The sequence below is a fragment of the Eschrichtius robustus genome, chromosome 8 (assembly GCF_028021215.1).
Source record: "Eschrichtius robustus isolate mEscRob2 chromosome 8, mEscRob2.pri, whole genome shotgun sequence".
NCBI classification, from domain to species: Eukaryota; Metazoa; Chordata; class Mammalia; order Artiodactyla; family Eschrichtiidae; genus Eschrichtius; species Eschrichtius robustus.
In genome coordinates this window covers 20,804,758-20,829,327 of record NC_090831.1, presented here as the reverse complement: position 1 = coordinate 20,829,327, position 24,570 = coordinate 20,804,758, and the positions used below count along the sequence as shown (strand labels likewise).

The following is a 24,570-nucleotide window of genomic DNA, read 5'->3' as shown; positions in this document are numbered from 1 at the left end:
TACAGAGTGAACACTAAGCTGATTTTACTGTCCAATAGTGAGCAGAAAATTAATCCAACAGGAAGGGATTCAGCTCTGTGGGATGGAGCCTCAAGGAACAGAGGTGATACACAGTTTTAAAGCCAAATGCACAATGGTCCATGATCTAATGGGCTTGCTGACTGGTTGAATTCAGGAAGTACAATTTAATTCAGACAGTACAATTAAGTCACAGACAAAAACTGACTACTTCACCATCAGGGCACTTTGCTGCTGGTTGCAACCAGTATTCTTAGAAAAGCTATTCCAGTTCTTTCTTCTGGAGTCCTGACTGCTGGCTACCTTGAAATTTCTCTTGCCCTCCAAAACGCAGAGTTCTGCAGATCCTCACTTCGGGGACTCACCCAAAAAGACTGTCTTTTCTTTTACCTGGTTGGTGCATTGGTTTGCATTCATCTCTAAAACAAAGCCGATATCTTTCTCAAAGGATTCTCATATAGATTATTAAGATAACTCAAGGAAGGAAGATAGTAAGTGTGTAATCTACTACTTAATAAAGACCACTTAGATGTTATTGAAAATGGTGTTAGTGGAATCCGCCTGCCAATGCAGGGGACATGGGTTCGAGCCCCGGTCTGGGAAGATCCCACATGCCGCGGAGCCGCTAGGCCCGTGAGCCACAATTACTGAGCCTGCGCGTCTGGAGCCTGTGCTCCGCAACGAGAGAGGCCGCGACAGTGAGAGGCCCGCGCACTGCGATGAAGAGTGGCCCTCGCTCGCCGCAACTAGAGAAAGCCCTCACACAGAAACGAAGACCCAACACAGCCAAAAATAAATAAATTAATTAATTAATTTAAAAAAAAAGAAAGAAAATGGTGTTAGTGATTCAAATGATACAACTGTTTTTGTTTAAGGACCAGTATGCCAAGCCCCACTAAATTTTGCTGTGCTAGTAAAGACTATCTCCATTTCTATATTAGTCTTCTAAAGGAGAACAGGAAAGATATCTTATGGAGAATCTCCCTGAACAAGTTTTTCTTCAATATATCGTTGACCGGGCTTCTCTGGTGGCGCAGTGGTTGAGAATCTGCCTGCCAATGCAGGGGACACGGGTTCGAGCCCTGGTCTGGGAAGATCCCACATGCCGCGGAGCGACTAAGCCCGTGAGCCACAATTGCTGAGCCTGCGCGTCTGGAGCCTGTGCTCCGCAACGGGAGAGGCCACGATAGTGAGAGGCCTGCGCACCGCGATGAAGAGCGGCCCCCCACTTGCCGCAACTAGAGAAAGCCCTTCGCACAGAAACGAAGACCCAACACGGCCATAAATAAATAAATAAATAAATAAAATTAAAAAAAAAAATATTGTTGACCAAAAAATTAATAGTCAATGTAAGAAAGAAACAGAAAATTTTATTTGAGCCAACCTGAAGATTATAACCTAGGAGATAGTCTTCCAGAAAGCTCTGAGGACTGTTCCAAACAGGTAAGTATGGGAAGATGCAAGAAACTGTGTTCTTAAAATTCTCTCCTGAAAATATTTAACTATTTGAGGGCCAATCTGCCAGTTCTCCCAGAGCCCAAAATGCTTCATCCTGATCTTTGCCCTGAATTCCTTTCAGGGTGTATTGTAGGTCAGCAACTACAGTGGCTAATGACTTGCTCCTTGTAGAACTGGATGGTGGGCTATGCTCTTTATTTTACAACACCCCCTCTTTCAGTCTTAATTTCAACCTAGGTTTCAGACCCATTTCATGACCAGTTTGTCGCACGGTGCTAGGAACGCTCATTCTCAGGTCAGGCAAGGATTTCGTTGATAGGCTACTCAACGTGCTATTACTGCACTAGGCCCTGTTAACTGTAGCGAAAAGCCTCTGGACCACCGGTCTTACTAGTCTGTCATGGTCCAGGAAATAGTTTCCTCTTGTTGCTTCTTCCCATATCTAGAGTTACACTATTATAATTATCGATCTTATAGAACTATATATTTGGTCAATCATTTCAAATCACTTAGTCATCATTATTTTTAATAAGAAGCTGGTCATACATTTGGTAATGCAAGAAACAACAATCTTGTAAAATAGGCAGAAAACAAGTAATATAGTTAGTAACACTAATAAGGTCATAAGTAATGTTATCTCCTAAGGAGTTACATGGCTGGCACCAGAAGAAAAATAGATCGTCATGGTTGAGCAGGTATTTCTGCCCTGGGGGAGGTCTGGTTAATGCATAATGCAGATGCACGATGCACACCAGAGGGGCAGGAGGAGGCCCAAATTGGGCAGAGAAAAATTTTATGTTTAAGTTTTTCTTGTCTTGCCTTAAAATATGAATTTCATTTCATTGATATTAAATGAACTCATGCCTTCAGTACCATAAAATTCAAGGCCGAGGTTGTTCTGGGAAATTTCTTAGACGTCTTGTGGAAGTAAAGCCTTAGAATAGTGGAGGCCATGAAGCATAGAATTCGGTCAGAGCTTTAGGTTCTTTTCAGCATCTCACCTCTATTTCTTAGAAGCTGTGTGACCTTAGCTTCTCAGAGCCTCAATTTTCTCATCCGTAAGGTGATCATATTAACTGATCACCAGGTTATTTTAAGGACTAAAAGAGAAAGTTTTCATGGGAAACTTAACTCCCATATAAACTGAGTAATCATTATATGTGTATACAATAATATCACTTTTATATACAATAATAATAACTGGGCCTAGTTCTCCATAGAAACACGACCATATTACCCCATCTATTGGCAGTAAGTTAGTCATATGCACCGAATAAATTGAAACCAAGTTCCCTTACCAAGTTTATGGTTAATCTCTCTATCTAAAAGTTTATGTCCCCTCTGACCTCAATCCTGTGCTAACTGAACACTAATCAACCAGAGTCGGATGACTATAATGAATGATGTTATAGACAACAGCAATTTACGTACTAATAATATCTACAATACATGGTATTATAGATATCATCATTAACATACAAACTCAGATTGTTCCTCCAGGGCAAGATGAGCTAACAGACCCTGGAGCTGTGGACCACCTGGCCAGAGGCTCATAAACCAGAGACACGCTGACTCCCAAAACTACAATTAAGAAATGTTACAGATACGTCACAAGACAATGATTAATCCCAGGCTTTGTTCTTCCTCTATAAAAGAACCCCTAACTCAAAGACCAAGTTGGAATGGATATGAGGCTTGTTTCCCACTCTGTTGCTTGGCACCCTGCAATAAATCCTACTTGGCTGCAAACTCCTGCTGTCAGAGTTTAGCTTTCTGTGCCATGGGCACATGAGCCCTTTTGCTCAGTTACAAAAGCTCAACATACTAAAGAGTTACGGGACCCCAAATACAAATGTAGAAAGACGACCAAATGACCATTATGGGGTTTAAAACCTTAACGTCGGCATATGTTTGAAGATAATGTCATATCTCTAGTCAACCAGAGAGGAGTACATTAATACAATGCATAAATGCAATGTCCCCACCTGATCAAAGGCATTATATTATTGGTACATCAATGATATTCTAAATGAAAATTTTAAAGAAAAATATGTAAGATTTGATGTGAGATAAGCAGAAGTAAGTTGTCTGAAAACAAAATAAACATGTTAAATTTAGTCCTACATGATACTGGCTTTAAAGAAAAGTCTCCAGGTAGAGTTGTAGATGAGAAAGCATCCACCTTCCCTGTGTGTACATATGTTACCAAACCAAACTTGGGTCTGCTCACCCACTGTGCAGCAAAGCCAATTTACTCATGCAAGGTTGTGGTGAAGGAAAGTACAGCACTTATGTGCAGGGCACCAAACACGGAATACGGGCAGCTCATGTTCGAAAGACCCGAACTCCTTGATGGCTTTCAGGGAAAGTTTTTTAAAGGCAACATTTGGGGTGAGGGCTGAAGGGTGCATGACTTTCTTCTGATTGGTTGGTGGTGAGGTAACAGGGTGATGTTTCAGAAATCTTAATCATCAGCCTCTGGTTCCAGCCAATCTGGGGTCTAAGTGCTTGTGGTTAGCATGTAGTCACCATCCTCCACCTGGATGAAGTGGGGCTGTTAGTTCCTGCAGAACAACTCAAAGATTTCGGTCAGATTGTTCTGTGTACCCTTGAGGAGGAACGAGGACTCTGTTTTATCACTGAACCATTGCCATTACTTTTCTTGTTTAACTGCTTTGTTTCTGCATTCCCTCACTTCCCTAATTAGTAACTGCTTGAGCCTGCTCTTTGGAACTCAGGGAAGGCCTAGGAGACTAAAACCTTTTTCTACAAGCAAGAAACGGGGGACATGGATGGCCTTTTGTACCCGGGAGGGCTCTACAACGTTCTGCTCAGTTTCAATCCCCCCCCCCCCACTTCTTTGATATTCCTCAATCCTGAAGGGAACAGGGGCAGGACAAGAAACGGAATAACATTTCGAATAGAGAGGTTAACCATAAACTCAGCATGGGAATTTGATTTAAGGGGGACTCGGTTTCCTATATATGTATGTATTTATCTATATACATGTGCATACATATAGCATATGTTTTCCCAAAGAAATTTTCATTTATTTGCTGCAAATAAGTAAATCATTTTATTTGTCGTTCCCCTCCTTTTATTTTCAAGGTGGAGAAAGGATTTCATGAATTATTCAAACTGTCTTTTTATGGCTGAGAAAGGTCCTGCTATCTTAGAAGCAGCCTGATTTGAGACACTTAAAAACAGGTCTACTTTTTGTGTGACTTTTGAAGTTCTTGGTAGCTAATGTCTAGAAGCAAAAACTGTGTGTAGACATTGCAGCCTGATCCTTCCTGAAGGAAAATCCTAAATCACCAATTTCAAAAGCCTTAGATTTGCTAATAAGGAACATGGAAATCTGCAGCCATTATGTTTTACTTTAAGCAGATTTCCTTACAATTCGAAAGTACAAAGAATCAATCTCAATGCCCTGAAGGCTCTTCAGGCTATTGCTCAGCTATTAATCATGGGGAAAAAAAAAAACTATTTTCAACTTAATTGGTTGGAAGACAACCTATAGATATAAAAAATGTAATTTACGGCCCACTAATGAACAGGTATTTAAGAAATGCTCACATTGAAAACACTATTTATGTACATTATAAGAAATGTATAAAGCAGAATACTGCTTAATTCACATAAAATCTTTCTGGTCTTATTTGCTTGCTCTGTTTTTTCAGTTCCTATCTGCTGCTTCAATGAGTGAAAAGAACCTCTAGGCAGAAGCCATTGAAATACTCTTTAAACTCTGAGTATTTTCATTATATATTGCTGGCTGAAGCATAAATGCTGATGCTGGCAAAGTAGTCACAGTAGAACAAAGGGGATTTTTAGGTGCTTCATCTTCTCAACACCACTTCATTACTATTGTTATAAAGCTTTGGACAATCAGTTACGGTTTGACCGCCTGTTTAGCCAGCTTTTGTCATATTTTGTTATAGCTCAAAAATCAGTTGAGAAACTCTCTATCAAGGCTTAGAATGATAGAATTTCAGATTCAGAAGAGATCCTAAATCAGTGAAGGTCCTATCAGAAAACAGAATTCCATGCAAAGGGTTTAACTGAAGATAATTTAATGGCAAGATGATTTATAGGGATGTGGGCAAGGTTAAGGGATCCAAAAAGGGATGAGGAACTGAGGCGGGAGATAGATGGGCCCCAGGCTGAGCAGCTGGAGTTTGTCCCCTGAGGACAGAAACTCCAAGATGAAGAGAAGGAGGAGCTGAGCTCTGCCCAGATAAGAGACCACATATTTCTCATTCGTGAGGTCAAGGAGACCTTCCCGACTACACATGCACAGAAAGGCTCCTCAGAGGTCAAAAGGGAGGGGGTATCACCCCATAGTAAGGGATGTCAACCTACCCATAGGCCTCTTCACTAGAATCCATCTTGGCTAAGAAATGCACGTGCGCACCCACACCCACACCCACACCCACACATGGGAGGATCCTGAGATAAACCAAATACAGGCTCAGAACCAGGCAAAGCAAGATGATTGGCCAAAGGAAACCTGGAAGAAATGCCCCATATAAGTGATTCAAATTACCACGAGGGCACGACTTTCTCTCTGAGCCTGCCCGTGTGTGCCTATCCACACGTACTCTTTTCCCCCCTAATAAACACTTTACTTGTTTCACTACTTTCCGTCCTTGTGGGAATTCATTTCTACAAAGCCAAAGGGCCAGGGGCCGTGTCACTGGTCACTGGTCCCTGGAGGTCTAGTGGCTAGGATTCAGCGCTCTCACTGCCGCAGCCTGACTTCAATCTCTGGCCGGGAACCGAAATCCTGCTTCAAGCCGCTGCAGGCCAAGCCACCCAAGATCAGAACCACCCAGGACTAACAGTGGGGTTGTTACTACTTTGACCGAACAGGGCAAGGGCAGAAGACAGTGTCATGAGTGCTGGGAGGGTTGGAACTGTGGAGGGAGGGAGGTGCAGTCCTACCCAGAGGAAGACAGAACCACTACTGGAACTGAAATGCTGAGGCAGGGAAGCAGCAGGAGGAAGGACCTCCATCTCCCGCTCTCCATCCCCTGGCAGTGCCTCCTACTGGATGAACCCCAAGGGAAGCCAAAGGCGGGGAGCCTAGATGATGATTTCTGTAAGGCTCAGCTCCCGCTTGGGTACAGAGATCAGGGTAGAGAGCGACAGAATGGAGGAAGCGGAGGAGCAGAGAACAACCCAACAACCCCTCAGAAGCCCGCAGGCCTAGTGATCCTCAGACACGTGCAGGCAGCAAAGCATGTGCAGATCAGCTTAGTCCTCACACAATAACTTGAGTCTAGCTAACTTTAACTGCACGCCTACCACAAGCCAAGCCCTGCTAAAAGCGGGTAAATTGGGAGATGCCTAAAGCATCTCCAAATTCAATTCAACAGAATCCTATATAATTGTATATTTACCATTACAATTTAAAATTGTATATTAAAAGACCTTTTAAAAATTCAAGACCTTTATGCAGTGCTATAGAATGATCTGAGATATATTGTTTTCAAACACAGGAGCACAATGTTGTATGTAATATGCTGCCATTTATATTTTTAAAAGGGAGAAAAAAGAATACAGAGTCTAAATACATGTTTGCTTGTACAGTTGAACAACACAGGTTACTACATGACAATCAAAGATGCTGTGAGGGGTGGCAGGGAGTGCAGAGGACTGACTCTAGGTTATACTGGGGTTTTCAACTGCATGGAGGGTCGACGCTCCAACCCCTGTGCTGTTCAAGGGTCAACTGAATATACTAGTCAGTCTCTCAAAGGAGTCATGAGGAAGTGGTAATGTCGATTGTCTCTATGGAAAGGAAATGGGTGGCCAAAAGAGAGGGTAAAAAGGCATATTGTTTACTTTCTTGAGCCTTTTGAATTTCAAACCATGTGAATATATTATCAATTTAAAAAAATAATGAAAAGTAAAAATTTTTAAGTCAACATAAAATGGTAACTGCACAGGGTGCATGGCACCCACAGGAGGGATCTATAGGCTGGTCTGGGGGTGGGGATGGGGTCAGGCCAGGCCTCCTAGAGAACGTGACGCCTGAACTGAACACTGAAAGAAGGCAGAGACTGGCAGGAGGGGAAGGCGCTGAGGCAGCTGAGATGGTTTAAGCAAGAGCACAGAGGCAATGTGGGAGAAGCTGTGCATGACTGAGCCAAAAGCTGCAGTGGAAAGTGACAGCAGAGGGGGCAGGAGAGCTGGCAGGGCCAGACTGTGGGAGCCTTGTGGACCCTGCTATAAAGTTTGGATTTCATCCTGAAAGCGAAGAGTCATTGCACCAACTCACATTCCCACCAACAGTGTAGGAGGGTTCCCTTTTCTCCACACACTCCCCAGCATTTATTTGTAGACTTTTTAATGATGGCCATTCTGACTGGAGTGAGGTGGTACCTCATTGTAGTTTTGATCTGCATTTCTCTAACAATTAGTGATGTTGAGCATCTTTTCATGTGCCTACCGGCCAGCTGAATGTCTTCTTTGGAGAAATGTCTATTTAGGTCTTCTGCCCATTTTTGGATTGGGTTGTTTGTTTTTTTGATATTGAGAGGCATGAGTTTGTATATTTTGGAGATTAATCCCTTGTCGGTCCCATCACTTGCAAATATTTTCTCCCATTCCATAGCTTGTCTTTCCATTTTGTTTATTGTTTCCTTTGCTGTGCAAAAACTTGTAAGTTTGATTAGGTCCCATTTGTTTTTTTAAGTTGGTGCAGCCACTATGGAAAACAGCATGGAGGTTTCTCAGAAAACTAAAAATAGAATTACCATATGATCCAGCAATCCCACTCCTGGGCATACACACCTGGACAAAACTGTAATTCAAAAAGATACACACACCCCTATGTTCATAGCACTACTATTCACAATAGCCAAAACATGGAAACAACCTAAATGTCCATCGACAGATGGATAAAGAAGATGGGGTACATATCTACAATGGAATATTACTCAGTCACAAAAAAGAACGAAGTAATGCCGTTTGCAGCAACATGGATGGACCTAGAGATTATCATACTAAGTGAAGTAAGTCAGAGAGACAAAGACAGATACCATATGATATCACTTATATGTGGAATCTAAAATATGGCAAAAATGAACCTATCTACAAAACAGAAACAGACTCATAGACACAGAAATCAGACTTGTGGTTGCCAAAGGGGAGGCAGGGAGGGAGAGGGATGGACTGAGAGTTTGGGGTTGCAAACTATTACATTTAGAATGGATAAACAACAAGGTCCTACTGTATAGCATAGGGAACTATATCTAATCTCCTGGGATTAACCATAGTGGAAAAGAATGTAAAAAAAAAGAATATATACGTGTGTACACCTGAGCTGCTTTGCTGTACAGTAGAGATGGGCACACCACTGTAAATCAACTCTACTTCAACAAAAAAAAAAAGTGTCATTGTAAACTCTGGGGTTAAGGATGGCTTTGAGGGCGGTGAAACTGCAGATACAGAAGCTATTGTTCCAGTCCTTGAAACACGGGTACACTTTATTCCATCAGGTGACCCTAGAAAAACTACGCCAGCAAGAAATCCAAAAACAAAATCATCTCGAATTACAAAGACGATGTGGCATATATATACAATGTAATATACTCAGCCACAAAAAAGAATGAAATATGGCCATTTGCAGCAACATGGATGGACCTAGAGAATATCACACTAAGAGAAGTGAGTCAGATAAAGACAAATATACGATAATCACTTACATATGATATCACTTATATGTGGAATCTAAAAAGTAACACAAATGAATCTGTATACAAAACAGAAACAGACTCACATAGAAAACAAACTTATGGTTACCAAAGGGGAAAGGGATGGGGCGAGGGATAATTAGGAGTATAGGATTAACAGACACACACCGCTATATATAAAACAGATGAACAACAAGGATTTACTATATAGGACAGGGACCTATATTCAATATCTTATAATAACCTATAATGGAAAAGAATCTGAAATATATCTACATAACCGAATCACTTTGTTGTACACCTGAAACCAACACAATACTGTAAATCAACTGTACTTTAATTTAAAAAAATCATCTCCAATCAACTTCCCTTCTTAGTCATGGTGAGATCCATGTTTAACACATTATAGGTGTTCAATACAATCTCACATATTGACTAATGGTAGTTTATAAGACTAACAGTATTTTAAGATTTATATCTAGTTTTGACATTAACTCAAAGAAGTTCATGTATTTAAACTTTTACTTATATTTGGTCCAAGATGATTTAATAAGTTAGTAGGTTGAGAGACAAGGAAAACCTAGGAGGAGGAAAGCATGGGTTTTAGAGTCAGAAAGCCCTAGATTAGGTTCCCAGTTCAGACTTCCATTCATTTTGTGCCTTGGCAAGTGGCCTAATCCCCTTGAACCTCAGTTTTTTCATCTCTCTAATGTGAATAAAGAAACACCACCACTTGCCATTCTATTTTCTCCCCCCCCCCCCTCCTCCTCATGAGGCAAGAATGTAAATTAATGAAGCCTAGTTTTCTAAGTGCTTCCACTTAGAAACACATAAAGGAGCACCACACAACTTCCAAGGCATGGTCTAAGGTACAATGTATGCATTACATCCACTGCCAGCTACACTCATCTTGAAGACAGACACCAAAGTCACACATTCATTCGTCTATTCAACAACTTATGAGCTCCCCCATGGTACCGGACATGGTGCTACTGTTGGGGATGCAGAGGTGGGTGAAACAGGCACGGCCCCCACCCTCACAGAGATCATGGCTAACAGGGAAGCAGGTAAAATTAATCAACCCACAAACAAATATAAAATCGCTATTTGTGAAAAGTGCAGTGAAGGAAAAGAGGATGTACGTGAGACAGTAAGGAGTGTCATTTCTATGGCGAGCATCTTGGGGCAAGTTCTCTAGAAGGAGAACCTGAAGTGGGGACACTTGTGCAAGTGATTGATTCAGAGAGTGCTCTCTGGAGAGGCCTCTAAGGGACTGACAGCAGCAGAGTGAGGGCGGGGGGAGAATCTGGGTAAAGATGGGTTTCAGGAGACCTCTAGCCTCAGCCTGATCCTACCAGGGGCTCTGAAGTTTCCTTTCAGGACCAAATTTGTCTCACCCAGAGGCAAGAGGACTGAGCTGTTTTACCCCCATATCACTTAATAGTTGGTTAAGGGCGCCCTCTTTGGGGAGCATAACCGCCTAGGCATCTTTCAGCCAGGCAGTTCCCATCAGCCAAAGGCAATTCTCTACAGAAAGGTGCAGGTGTGAGCAGTTAGCAGCAGCCACACCTGTAGTGGCTAAGGAACGTTCACTACCTGGGTGCAGGTGATGAGGCGGGGCTTCAATAGCATCTGCTACAGAGCGTCTGGGGAGGCTTCTCTAAAGAAGTGACTTTTGAGCTAAGACCTGAAGGATGAGTGAGAATTAGCCAAAAAAGTGTATTCCAGGCTCAAGAGATGACATGTGCCTAACAAAAAACAAAAAGATCAGCAGGGCTGGAGAATTGTGCTGTAGAGGAAAGTGGATCAAGATTATTCTGGGGAGAACCCAAGTCATTTTGGATTTTATCCTAAGAACAATGAAAAACCATTGAAAGGCTTTAAGTGGGGAAGAGACATAGTCCTCCCCCCCCCCGCCCCCCAGTATGTTCATAGATCCTTGGACTGGTCAGGAAAGAGTGAGAAGAGGGAAAGGGAAGATGCTGGGAAACTAGATAGGAGGCTGGTTTATACTCATCTGGGCTCTGAGGGATGGTGGTTTCAACTAGGGTGGAATGGGGACTGAAAGGAAAAAATGGATTCAGGATATATTTTGAACGTAGAACCAACAGAATTCGGTAATGAATTGTCTGCAATGGGGAAAGTTTTATATCTCGATGGAAGATCAAAATAAGGATTTATATTTATACTATTTCCCCTCTTTTGTCTACAGTATGCAAAACACAGGCTCAGAGCCTGGTGTTAAGGGATGTTTTTTTTCCTGTCTTCCCCTGTTAGTTGATAGGGCATACTGAAAGAGACTGATGATAAAGCAAGGTAACGAAATAGCCACTCTGCAACAGCTAACCAAACATCTAGAGACTAAATTGTGTATGAGTTTTCTACAGCGGCACAACAAGTTAACACAGATTTAGGAGCTTATAACAACATCTATCTATGATCTCACAGGGTCCATGGGTTATGAGGCCGAGCATGGCTTACCTGTGTTCTCTGCTCCAGGGTCTCACAAGACTACAATCAACATGTCAGTCAGAGCTGGGGTCTCATCTGGGGCTTGGGGTCCTCTTCGAAGTACACATGGTTGTTGGAAGAATTCATTTCCTTGCGGCTGTAAAACTCCTGACATCTTACTTCTTCAAGGCCGGCAGAGGAATGGCTTACCTCTATACCCTTTTAAAGGGCTCACCTGATTAGGTGAAGTCCCCCCAAGGCTAATTAATTTAAACTCAACTGATTAGGTGCTTTAATTCCATCTGAAAAAACTCCCTTCACCTTTGCCATATAATGTAACCTAATTACAGGAATGAGATTCCATGGGGAGGGGATTATATAAGGGCACGGGTCACTGGGGGTCATCTTAGAATTCTGCCCACTGCACACTGAGACTAAAAAGAGATCAATAGAAAAGAGTTTGATACCAGTTTATGGATTTGGTAGGAATTTAAAAAAATACTTTTATCATTAAATTCTACTTCAGGATTAGCACTCTGTATACAAATTTGGTGAAATCAGCCAGGGTTAAGAAGAGAGGGATGCATACAGGAGATCCAGGTAGATAGATAACCAACTGACTTGACTAGCTTCTCTCCCTGGAAATCTAAATGACTGAATTGGCAGATCATCATTCCTATAGTTTCTGAATTGCCTATTCTTTTCTCAGATACCAGATAACTGAGCAAATGTTGAAAATACGTTCAATTCTTACTTCTGTAAGAATCTTACACCCATGTCTGAAGGATAGCATCTTGTGACTCAGGTGTTTTCATACTCTTGCAAATTTGTTTTGAGATCTTTATAGAAGATTTCCCCACATTAAATTAGATCCTAGACTTTGTCTTCTTCATCCCCTCTCTACCAAGCCTGTTGGAGTCTTCTCGTGAAGATTTAGCAAGTTTAAGTCTATCCTAAAGGTAACCACTGGAGTGACTTAGAGCAGAATATTTGTCTAGAAGGCACTGTAGGTCTTCACGACAGGAAAGACAGTCTCTAGGAAGGTTTGTGGAGTGAATAGAGCCCAGGGGCAGAAAGTTTCGGTACATATCAATCCAGTGTGAGTCAAGGAGCACTGAGTGGATAATCAATGGAGAAGAACAAGATGAGGAGGCAGTTCATGATTTAAGAGTCCCAGAAAGACCACTGCTTGTGCAAAGATCATCGCAATTTGGGGTCATCTAGACCAGGAGGAAATGAAGGTGAGGAAGACAGAAAATCAAATTTTGCTAGCATCATAAATGCTGGACTTAGTCTCCTATAGAAGAGAAATGGTGGCCTGAATGGAGGTAAGTGGGAGTTCAGATTTTTCAGAAATTACTTTCCTTCTACTATACTTGATTACAATTGATTCCTAGCTAATAAACACAAACCAGAAGTTTGAGGAATGTGAAGTTGTTTGTATAAAGTGCCCTACATTTTCTTCTGCCTCTGCCCTCAAGGACAAACCAGGTAACCTATAAGTATTATACACACAGGCATGTATACACACATTCACTCAAACTCAGAAGCATTCAAAACGTAGAAAAGTGCATAAGAAGGATTTTGACAATAGTTATGTGGGGGCCATGAGCTACATTCCCAGGGATTGATTGTGGCCTGTTCCCATGGTGATTATACATTCAACTCGGGACTTCCTTCCCACTCAGTGTAACCTCCATTAAGAAACAAAAACCAAAAGGAAATAAAGCCAAAGCACTTCAGTGAGTCCAGACTGGACACAAAGACTGCCAGCATCACACAGCCAGACTCAGGGAGCTGCTCAAACTGCCACATTATACATCTCATAGCACACTAATCGCTCCTTCCTCATTAGGGGGCCATTGTAGAAAAGGCTGGATCAGGAAAGCTTTATGAAACATGCAAAGATTTTTTGCTCCAATTCATTTGCAGTTCCCTTTATTACCTTATTAGTTATGCCCAGATGAACAATTCTAAATTTCCTTTCCTATGTCAATTTGTAAGAACCTCTGTGACTAATACATCTGTGCGTGTGTGTGTTTGAATGTGTGATTGTGATACATGATGATTAGTAGATAGAAGCCGTACTCTTCCCACACGGTTCCTCACGCACAATACAAATTTTCTTTTGGAAATGTAACCTCATTTTTTCCCTTTAATTCAACTTTTTATTTTGAGATAGTTGTAGATTCACATGCAGTTGTAAGAAATAATACAGAGAGATCTCACGTACCCTTCATCTATCTGTCCAATGGTAACATCTTTCATAACTGCAATACAATATCACACCCTGGAAATTGACATTGATGTAATTAACTGACCTTCTTATTTCACCAGTTTTACATGCATTCATTTGTGTGTACTTAATTCTATAAAATGTTATCACGTGTGTAGATTCATGTAACCATCACCATTTCAAGATAGAGAACAGTTTCATCACGTCTGGGATCTCTCATGCTACCCTTTCACAGCCATACTCACCTCTTCTTCTCCCTGTCCTTCTCCCCTCCCTGCCTCAACCCCTGGCAATCACTAATCTCCTCTCCATCTCTATAACTGTGTCATTTCAAGAATGTTTTATAAAAGAGATCATATAGGACATAACCTTTTAAGATTGGCGTAATTCTCTTGAGGTCATCCGTATTGCACTTATCAAGAGTTCTTTCCTTTTTAGTGCTGAGTAATAGTCCATAGTATGGATGTACCACAGTTGGTTTAACGATTTATCTATTGAAGGACATTGGGATTGTTTCCAGTTTGGGGCCATCATGAATAAAGTTGTTACTAATATTCATGCAGATGTTTTCATCTCTCTGGGATAAATGCCCAAGAGTACAATCACTGGGTTGTATAGTAAGCACATATTTAATTTTATTTGTTTTAAAACCTGCCAGACTAGGGATTTTCCTGGTAGCACGGTGGTTAAGAATCTGCCTGCCAATGCAGGGGACACGGGTTCGATCCCTGGTCCAGGAAGATCCCACATGCTACGGAGCAACTAAGCCTTTGCTCCGTAACTACTGAGCCTGCGCTCTAGAGCCCACTTGCCACAACTACTGAAGCCCACGCACCTAGAGCCCGTGCTCCACAACAGGAGAAGCCACCGCAATGAGAAGCCCGCACACTGCAATGAAGAGTAGCCCCTGCTCGCTGAAACTGGAGAAAGCCCATGCACAGCAACAAAGACCCAACGGAGCCAAAAATAAATAAATAAATAAATTAAACAAACAAACAAAAAACAACCTGCCAGGCTATTTTTCAGAGTGACTGTACCACTCTGAAATTTTAGATTCCCACCAACAATGCATGAGAGATCCTGTTTTCTCTGCATCCTCACCAGCATATGGTATTATTAGTATTTTTGATATCTCGTGTTTTTTTAAATTAATTAATTTATTTTAAATTTTATTTTTGGCTGCGTTGGGTCTTCATTGCTGTGCACGGGCTTTCTCTAGTTGCAGTGAGCGGGGGCTACTCTTCATTGCAGTGTGCGGGCTTCTCATTGCAGTGGCTTGTTTCGGAGCACAGGCTCTAGGCGTGCGGGCTTCAGTGGTTGTGTGTGGCTCGCGGGCTCTGGAGCACAGGCTCAGTAGCTGTGGCGCACGGGCTTAGTTGCTCCGTGGCATGTGGGATCTTCCCGGACCAGGGCTTGAACCCGTGTCCCCTACTTTGGCAGGCAGATTCTTAACCACTGCACCACAAGGGAAGCCTGATATCTCGTGGTTTTAACTTGTATTTCTCTAATGGCTAATGATGTTGAATATCTTTTCATGTGCTTATTTGCCAACTGTATTTCCTCTTCAGTGAAATGTCTGTTCCTGTCTTTTGCCCATTTTCTGATTGGATTGTTTATTCTTTACTGTTTTGAGCATTATTTACATATCCTAAACACAAGTCATTCATTAGATGTGTGGCTTGCAAACATTTTCTCCCAGTCTGTAGCTTGTCTTTTTACTCTCTAATAGTATCTTTCATCAAGCAAAAGTTTTTAATTTTGCTATATCCCAAAGATTTTATGTTATGTGTTCTTCTAAAATTTTATAGTTTTACGTTTAAGTCTATGATTCATTTTGAGTTAATTTTTGTATAAGGTGTGAGGTTTATGCAGAGGCTCATTGAGGGGGAGGGGGCAGGGGATACTGGGAATATCCAATTGCTCCAGTACCATTTGTGGGAAAAGGTATCCTTCCACCATTGCATTACTTTTGCATCTTTGCCAAAAATTAGTTGGGCAGATGCGTGTGGGCCTATTTCTGGTTTGAGATAATCACAAAAGATGCAGATGAAAATGACAAAGCTTCAAGAGCCTAGAGAGATGCTAATAAATGTGGAAGACAGATAAAGTATTGTAATTCAGCATAAAGATAACTGTTATCCCCAGTAAAGAATCCACTGATTGGAATGTCAGATGATGTAATCAAAGAGAATTTTCCTAAATGAAGGAAGTAGTGAATCTGCAGATTGAAAGAATATATTGTGTTCCCTGAAATTCTGACAAAAATCACTGAATACACGGGAATTCCCTTGCAGCCCGGTGGTTAGGACTCCGTGCTTTCACTGCGGAGGTCCCGGGTTCAATCCCTGGTCAGGGGAACTAAGATCCCGCAAGCCGTGTGGCGTGCCCACACCCCACCAAAAAAATCACTGAACACAAAACTACACAATATTAATATATATCCTTAGTTAAGTTATTAGACTTCAAGAATAAAATAATTTTTTAGGTTTTCAAACAGACAAAGCAAGCCATATTTAAAAGTGGTAAAAAAGATATGGTTAGCCTCAGACTTCTCCAAAGCAACATTCAATTCAAGAAAATAACAGGGCTATGTTTATAAAATTCTGAGAAAATGAAAATGTGACCCAAGAATATTAAGCCCAGATAAAATATTAGTCAAGGATAAAACCAAAAGCAGACATTCTCAAACATGAAAGACTTAAAGGAATATGATATCCGTAATGAAACTTGCAAAACAACAAAAATAGCGACAACTGTTTGACAATGAAATTCGGTCAATTAAAAGATTAATCAATATAAGAACTCAGGTTTAGAAAAGCCACATAAAAGGACTGGTGATAAACATTGATCCATTTAAATATTATGACCATACCAAACAATTATGGGAATTATAGTTACAGAAGAGAGTATGAATGGTATAAATTTGAGTAATGCAAAAGTAATAATAATAGGGCTTCCCTCGTGGCACAGTGGTTGAGAATCCGCCTGCCAATGCAGGGGACACGGGTTCGATCCCTGGTCTGGGAAGATCCCACGTGCCGCGGAGCAACTGAGCCCGTGTGCCACAACTACTGAGCCTGTGCTCTAGAGCCTGCAAGCCACAACTACTGAGCCTGTGTGCCACAACTACTGAAGCCTGCGCACCCTAGAGTCCATGCTCCACATCAAGAGAAGCCACCGCAATGAGAAGCCCGTGCACCGCAACGAAGAGTAGCCCCCGGTCTCCGCAACTAGAGAAAGCCCGCGTGCAGCAACGAAGACTCAATGCAGCCAAAAATAAATAAATAAATAAATTAATAAATAAATTAATTAATTAATTTTAAAAAGTAATAATAATATAACTAACAAAAATCAGAAGGTAGAGGAATGAGGTCAGAGGAAATGTAAGATTTCACGTGTCTTTATCTTTCAAACCTGGAAGTCAAGAGCTACTGTTTAGATTGAAACATGTATATTTAAATTTTTAGAAAGGATTTTAAAAAATACATATTTTGTTTTAAATAAGAGCTCTGAACCTCTAAAGAAGTAGCTTTTGGAAAATATCTCTTATGGTAAAGAAATATTTGAAGTTCAACAATTTCTTCAGTTTCACTTTAGTTTTTTTTTTCTATTAAACTAAAGTAAAATTAAATGCTACTACTAATAATACTGAATCCATTTTAATCCTAATACTACTTAATAAATATTAAATGTATTGCTTATTTATACTGAGACTGATTAATACAAATCTGAAACTTTGTCATCAGTCTAGTTCCTGCCGTATTCAAATGGGGTAATTTAAAGAGGGTTTAAGACTATTTACAAAGGTAGGGGCAGGGTTTAGAGAAACCAACAAGGGAGGGTACAGTGTTCCAGAACCAGCAACAGCAGAGGCCTGTATCCACTTAGTCTCAAAGGTGGAAGAGAAGGAAAGGCCACTAGAATGCAGAGAGGGCAGCTGCATGAAGAAGGCTGGGCCCTTGAAGAGATGCATCAATGCCCATCGAGGAAGCTGAGGGATCAATGCTCCCACCTCGCTTCTCCAGGCTTCAGTGTCCTGCTGGTGACTTTCATTGGCTAAACCCACTAAAAACCTGATGAATCAAGCAATCTCTGCAGGTCAGCCCCCCTAAAGCCCAGAATAGAGGGGGGAAAAGTGGGGATTGGGGATAAAAGGAAGATATGCAGATACTTTTTAATAAACATAGCATCTATTGTATCACCCCATTCTCTTAAAAATATCAGTTGAGTATTCAATCAATATAGCTATCTATCCGTACATCCATTCATCCGTTCTACCTTTCCAGTCATATATATGCCTAGAAAGAGACCTGGAATGTTACCTTAATGTTAATGGTGATAATATTTGGATGGTACGATTTGGAGTATTTTTAAAAATTGAGATGTAATTTATATAACATAGAATTTACTCTTTTAAAATGTTATACTCAATAGTTTTTAGTATTCATAAGGTTATACAACAATCACCACTATCTAATTCCAGAAAATTTTCATCACCCCTAAAGAAACCCCATATCCATTAACAGTCATTCCTCATTCCTCCCTGACCCAGCCACTAGCAACCACTAATCTACTTTGTCTCTATGGATTTCCTATTCTGGATATTTCATACAAATAGAACATATAATATGTGGCCTTTTGTGACCAACTTCTCTCATAGCATGTTTTCAAAATTCGTCTGTGTTGTGACTTGTAACAATATTTAATTACTTTTTGTCACTAAATAATATTCCATTGTATAGCTACTCCTCATTTTGTTTATCCACTCATCAGATAATGGACATTTGGGTTATTTTCACTTTTTGGCGATTATGAATAATGCTGTTATGAACATGAGGGTATAATTTTTTGTGTGGACATGTTTTCATTTCTTAGGTATACACCTAGGAGTGGAATTGCTGGGTCAAATGGTAACTCTATGTTTAACTTTTTGAGGAACTGCCACACTGTTTTTCACAGCAACTGCACCATTTTACATTCCCACAATCAGCATTGAAGGTTACAATTTCTCCACATCTTCACCAACACTTGTTACTGTCTGTCTTTTTCATTACAGCCATCTTAGTGTATGTGAAATAGTACCTTATTATAGCTTTGATTTGCATTTTCCTGATGGCTAATGATGTTTAACATCTTCTTATGTGTTTATTGGCCATTTACATATCTTTTTATTTGGAAAAATATCTATTCAAATCCTTTGTCCAACTTTTGGTAACAATTTTGAAATATAATCACATGTTATGTAACTCACCCACTTAAAGTATACAGTTCAATGGCTTTCAGTATATTCATAAAGTTGGGCCACCATCACCACTAACTCCGAAACATTTTAATTACCTCAAAAAAAGAAACCCCAGACACTTTGCTGTCAACCTGCAGTCTTACCATTTCCCCCAACCCTACACAACCACCAATCTACTTTGTTTCTCTACATATTTGCCTATTCTAGACATTTCTAATAATGGAATAATAGAATGTATGGTCTTTCATATAATCATTGAGTATACTTCTTTCATATAATCAAGGAATATACTTCTTTCACATAACGTTTTCAAGGTTCATCCATGTCGTAGAACATATAAGTCCTTCATTCATTTTACTGCTGAATAATATTCTGTTTCATGGATATAACAAGTTTTACTCATCCATTCATCAGTTGATGAACACGTGGGTTGCTTCCACCTTTTGGCTATTACAACCTATGCCTCTATGGACATCAGTATACAAGTGGACATATGTTTTCACATCTCAGGTATATACCTAGGAGTGGAATTGCTGGGTCAAATGGTAACTCTATGTTTAACTTTTTGAGGAACCATCAGATTGTTTTCCAAAGTGGCTGTACCACTTTACATTTCCACCAGCAGCACATAAGGGTTCCTATTTCTCCACATCCTCACCACTAATTGCTATTGCCTCTTTTATAAATTTTAGCCATCCTAGTGGAGGTGAAATGGTATCTCATTGGGATTTTGAGTTTGACTTTGATTTCTGAGGGAGTGTAGGGGAGGTGCAGAAATGACTTACAGCAGAAGTGGCCACTGGAGAGCCTAGGAGTATTGGAGGCACTGAACTCCCAGTGGTGGCAGTGTCGTAGGCATCCTGGCCTTCTTTGATTCCTGCTCATTTTCAGAGCTTACTTCTCCAGTCTCTCCATTGATTCTATGAAGCACAAAAGTTTTTATTTGATGAAGTCCAATTTATCTGTTTTTTTTTTTCCTTTGGTTGCTTGTGTTTTAGGTGTCGTATCTAAGAAAACAATGCATAATCCAAGATCATGATGATTTACATCTATGTTTTCCTCTAAGAGTTTTATAGGCTTGGTTCCTTCATTTACATCTTTAATCCATTTTGAGTTAATTTTTATATATCATATGAGGTAGGAGATCCAACTTTATTCTTCTGTATGGGTGTCTAATTGTCTCAGCACTATTCATTGAAAAGACTATTCTTTCTCCACTGAATTGTTTTGACACCCTTGTCAAAAGTCATTTGCCCATAAATGTGAGGGTTTATCTCTGGATTCTAAACTCTATTCCATTGATTGTCTTTTCTTATGCTAGTACCACACTGCTTGACTACTGGTGCTTTGTAGCAAGTTTTGAAACTGGGATATGTGAATCTTTTAATTTCATTCTTTTTTTTCCCATGATTGTCTTGGTTATTCTGGGTCCTTTGAGTTTCCGTATGAATTTGAGGATCAGGTTCTAAAGTATACAGAGAATCTAGCTGAGATTCCGATAGAGAGTGCACAGAATCTGTAGATCAATCTGGGGAATATTGCCATTTTAACAATACTAAGTCTCCTGATACATGAACATAGGATGTCTTCCCATTTATATAGATCTTCTTTAATTTCTTTAAATAATGTTTTGTAGTTTTCAGAGTATAAGTTTGCACTACTTTTACTAATTTTTTCCTAAATAATTTATTCCTTGACTCTATTATAAATGGAATTATTTTCTTAATTTCATTTTCAAGCTGTTCTTCATTTTTGAAGGATCATTTTACTAGATATAGAATTCTTGACTGACAGTCTTTTTCTTTCAGGACTTTGAATATGTTATCTCAGTGCCTTTTGTCCTCCATGGTTTCTGATGAAAAATTAGCTATTAACCTTATTGGATCAAGTGTATGTGACAAATTGCTTTTCTCTTGCTGCTTTTAAGATTTTCTCTTTCTGTAGTTTTATTATTATGATGTCTTGGTGTGGATCTCTTTGAGTTTATTCTACTTGGAATTTGTTCAGATGTTTAGACCTGTAGATTAGTGTTTTTCATCAAATTTGGGTGTTTTGGATCATTATTTCTTCAAAGATTCTTTCTCTCCCTATCTCTCTGTCCTTTCCTTCTGGAACTCCCATTATGTGTATGTTGGAATGCTTCAAGGTATCCCAAAGGATTCTGAGGCTCTGTTCGTTTTCCTTCATTCTTTTTTCTTTTAAACCCACAGACTGTTAATCTCAGTTGATCTATCTTCACATTTTCTTGTTCTTTCTTCTACCTGTTCATATCTGCTGTTGAGCCCTTTTAGTGAATTTTTCATTTCATTTATTTACTTTTTAATTCCAGGATTTTGATTAAAAAGTAATTACTATCTCTTTATTGATATCCTGTATTTGATGAGACATAATTCTCATACCTTCCTTTAGTTTTTTAGACATTGTTTCCTTTAGTTTTGTGAACATTTTAAAAACCGCTTATTTTAAAAAGTTTTTGTCTTTTTTAAAAAAATTAATTAATTTATTTATTTTTGGCTGTGTTGGGTCTTCGTTTCTGTGCGAGGGCTTTCTCTAGTTGTGGCAAGCAGGGGCCTCTCTTCATTGCGGTGCGCGGGCCTCTCACTATCACGGCCTCTCTTGTTGCGGAGCATAGGCTCCAGACACGCAGGCTCAGTAGCTGTGGCTCACGGGCCTAGTTGCTCTGCGGCACGTGGGATCTTCCCAGACCAGGGCTCGAACCCGTGTTCCCTGCATTAGCAGGCAGATTCTCAACCACTGTGCCACCAGGGAAGCCCCAAAAAAGTTTTTGTCTTTTAAGTCCAATGTCTTGGCTTCCTCAAGGACATTTTCTATTGATTTTTTTCCCTGTGCATGACCATATTTTCTTAGTTCTTTGAATGTCTTGTAATTTTTTTGTTAAGAACTGGACATTTAAAATAATATAATGTGTCAATTCTGAATATCAGATTCCACCCCCTCCCAGACTTTGTTGTTGCTGTTTGCTTTTGTTTGTTTAGTGACTTTTCTAAGTGAATTCCTTAAAGTCATGTGTTACCACTGAAGTCTCTGCTCAACTAGCTTAATGGTCAGCTAATGATTATACAGATACTTCCATAAATGCCTAGAACCAATGAACTTCCTAGTTGTTGTTGAGGAGCTCTGTGTATGGTATACCTTCAACACTTAGCCAGACAGTTGACAACTGTGCCTTAGCCTTCACTTCCTGCTTGCACAGAGCCTCAAGGTCAGTGCAGTGGGAGGGTTTAGGGCCTTCTCTGGTCTTTCCTGGGCATGTGTACAGCCCTGGGTATGCACACAGCCATATACATGTGCATGGCCTTCCAGATTCCCCAGAATACATCTGGGCTTTTCAAAGTCTCTATAGGTATACCTCAGAGATATCACAGGTTCAGTTCCAGACCACCACAATAAAGTGAATATTGCAATAAAGTGAGTCACATGAATTTTTCAGTTTCTCACTGTGTATAAAAGTTACATTTATATTATACTATAGTCTATTAAGTGTGCAGTAGCATTATGTCTAATAAAACAATGTACAGACCTTCATTTAAAAGTTATCTCTTGCTAAAAATTGCTACCCATCATGTGGGCCTTCGTAACATTCAAGATCACTGACATCACAGATTCATCATAACAAATATTATAATAATGAAAAAAGTTTGGAATATTGTCAGAATTACCAAAATGTGACACAGAGACATGGAGTGAGCAAATGCTGTTGGGAAAATGGTTCCAACAGGGTTGCCACAAAACTTCAATTTGTAAAAGACAGAATATCTGTGAAGCACAAAAAAGCAAAGTGCAATAAAACGAGGTATCCTGTATAGACAGCTCAGGCCCTAGCTTTTCCTTTTTTTTTTTTTTTTTAAATTAATTAATTAATTTATTTATGGCTGTGTTGGGTCTTCGTTTCTGTGCGAGGGCTTTTCTCTCTAGTTGCGGCAAGTGGGGGCCACTCTTCATCGCGGTGCGCGGGCCTCTCACTATCACGGCCTCTCTTGTTGCAGAGCACAGCCTCCAGACGCGCAGGCTCAGTAGGTGTGGCTCACGGGCCTAGTTGCTCCGCGGCATGTGGGATCTTCCCAAACCAGGGCTCGAACCTGTGTGCCCTGCATTGGCAGGCAGACTCTCAACCACTGCGCCACCAGGGAAGCCCCCTAGCTTTTCCTTTTAAGCTTCCTGGTTTGCCTATTGTTTGCCCTTTACTGTAATCGACTACCCCCAGGCAGCCACCCAAAGTTAGATAACTGCCTCTAAGTATTTTTGACAAACATCCCCAGAAAAAGGCTTTTTGCTTTGAGTCAGGTCAAATAAAGGCAAACTTGCAAGTGAGATCATCCAGGGAAGCATGAGACAGGTCAAATAATTTCAATTCTCTGGATTTGAGGCCTTGAAGGAACTCCAACCCAATTTTGCCCCCTCTGGTGGCTGCCGGGCTGCTGATTTTCATCTTGGTTGTGGGAGCCTGGTTTTCAAGGCTGCCATGGAGTTAGGAGGAAGGGGTTAAGGATAGAGTTAAACACTGTAAGTTTAAACACTGTAAAGTTAAAGCACTATAAAGCTCCCTTTGCCTATTGCAATTTAGGTGTTTTTATTGGGGGGAAAAAAAAAGAGCTCCCCAGATTACTGCAAGACTTGTTTAATTTCCAGAGTTTTGAAAATGTTGATTCTGGCCATTTTTATTTTTTATTTATTTTGGCCACGCCACATGGTATGTGGGATCTTCATTCCCTGACCAGGGATCGAACCCATGCCCCTTGCAGTGGAAGCATGGAGTCTTAACCACTGGGCCGCCAGGGAAGTCCCAGATTCTGGCCATTTTAAAAACCAGTTTTCTCATTTATTTTATGAAAAGAAGGGAGGATTTTCAGAGGTTTTATTCTGTCATTTTCCCTGACGTCTTAAACTAAGTTTGAATTAAGATGTGCTAAAATTTCCCAGGTGCTTCCTGTGATTATACCTAAATATTTTTGTATATATGTATGATGTTTGTATTTCTTTATTAATGTTAACACACATTTGTTTTAGAAACATGAAGGGATAACCTTGGTTGTCCTTATTATATAATAGATCCTGTGGGCTGAACCTGTGGTTGATAGCAGAAGGGAGATGTGGAGAGAGATGAGTCTGGAAAGATAAGTAGGAGTCAGCTCATGGAGGGACCTATCTTCCATACTAAGGAGGCTTCACTTTATCCTGACCAAGGGAGATTACTGGGGGGTTCTTCATAATGGTACTATCATACTAAAAGTTGCATTCTAAAAAGATCCCTTGGGCCAAAAACTATGACAGTGGGGCTGGAGTAGATTCAAGAGGCAGGAAAGGGGTGTATCAGTTGGATGTTGAGAGTAGGGAAAAAGGGAGGAGCTGAGGATGCAACTGGGTTTCTGGTTTGGATGTCTGCTGAATGGAGGTAACATTTGCTGGTTTGCATTGAATATACAGGAATAGACTCCTGGGCAAGA

At 40.4% G+C, this 24,570-nt stretch overlaps 1 protein-coding gene across 1 annotated transcript in view; it reads right to left on the bottom strand.

The window, feature by feature from the left end:
• The window catches only part of NAPEPLD (N-acyl phosphatidylethanolamine phospholipase D), an 89,273-nt gene that overhangs the window by 63,363 nt on the left and 1,340 nt on the right, over positions 1-24,570 (bottom strand). The gene's annotated exons all lie outside the window — the stretch shown is intronic.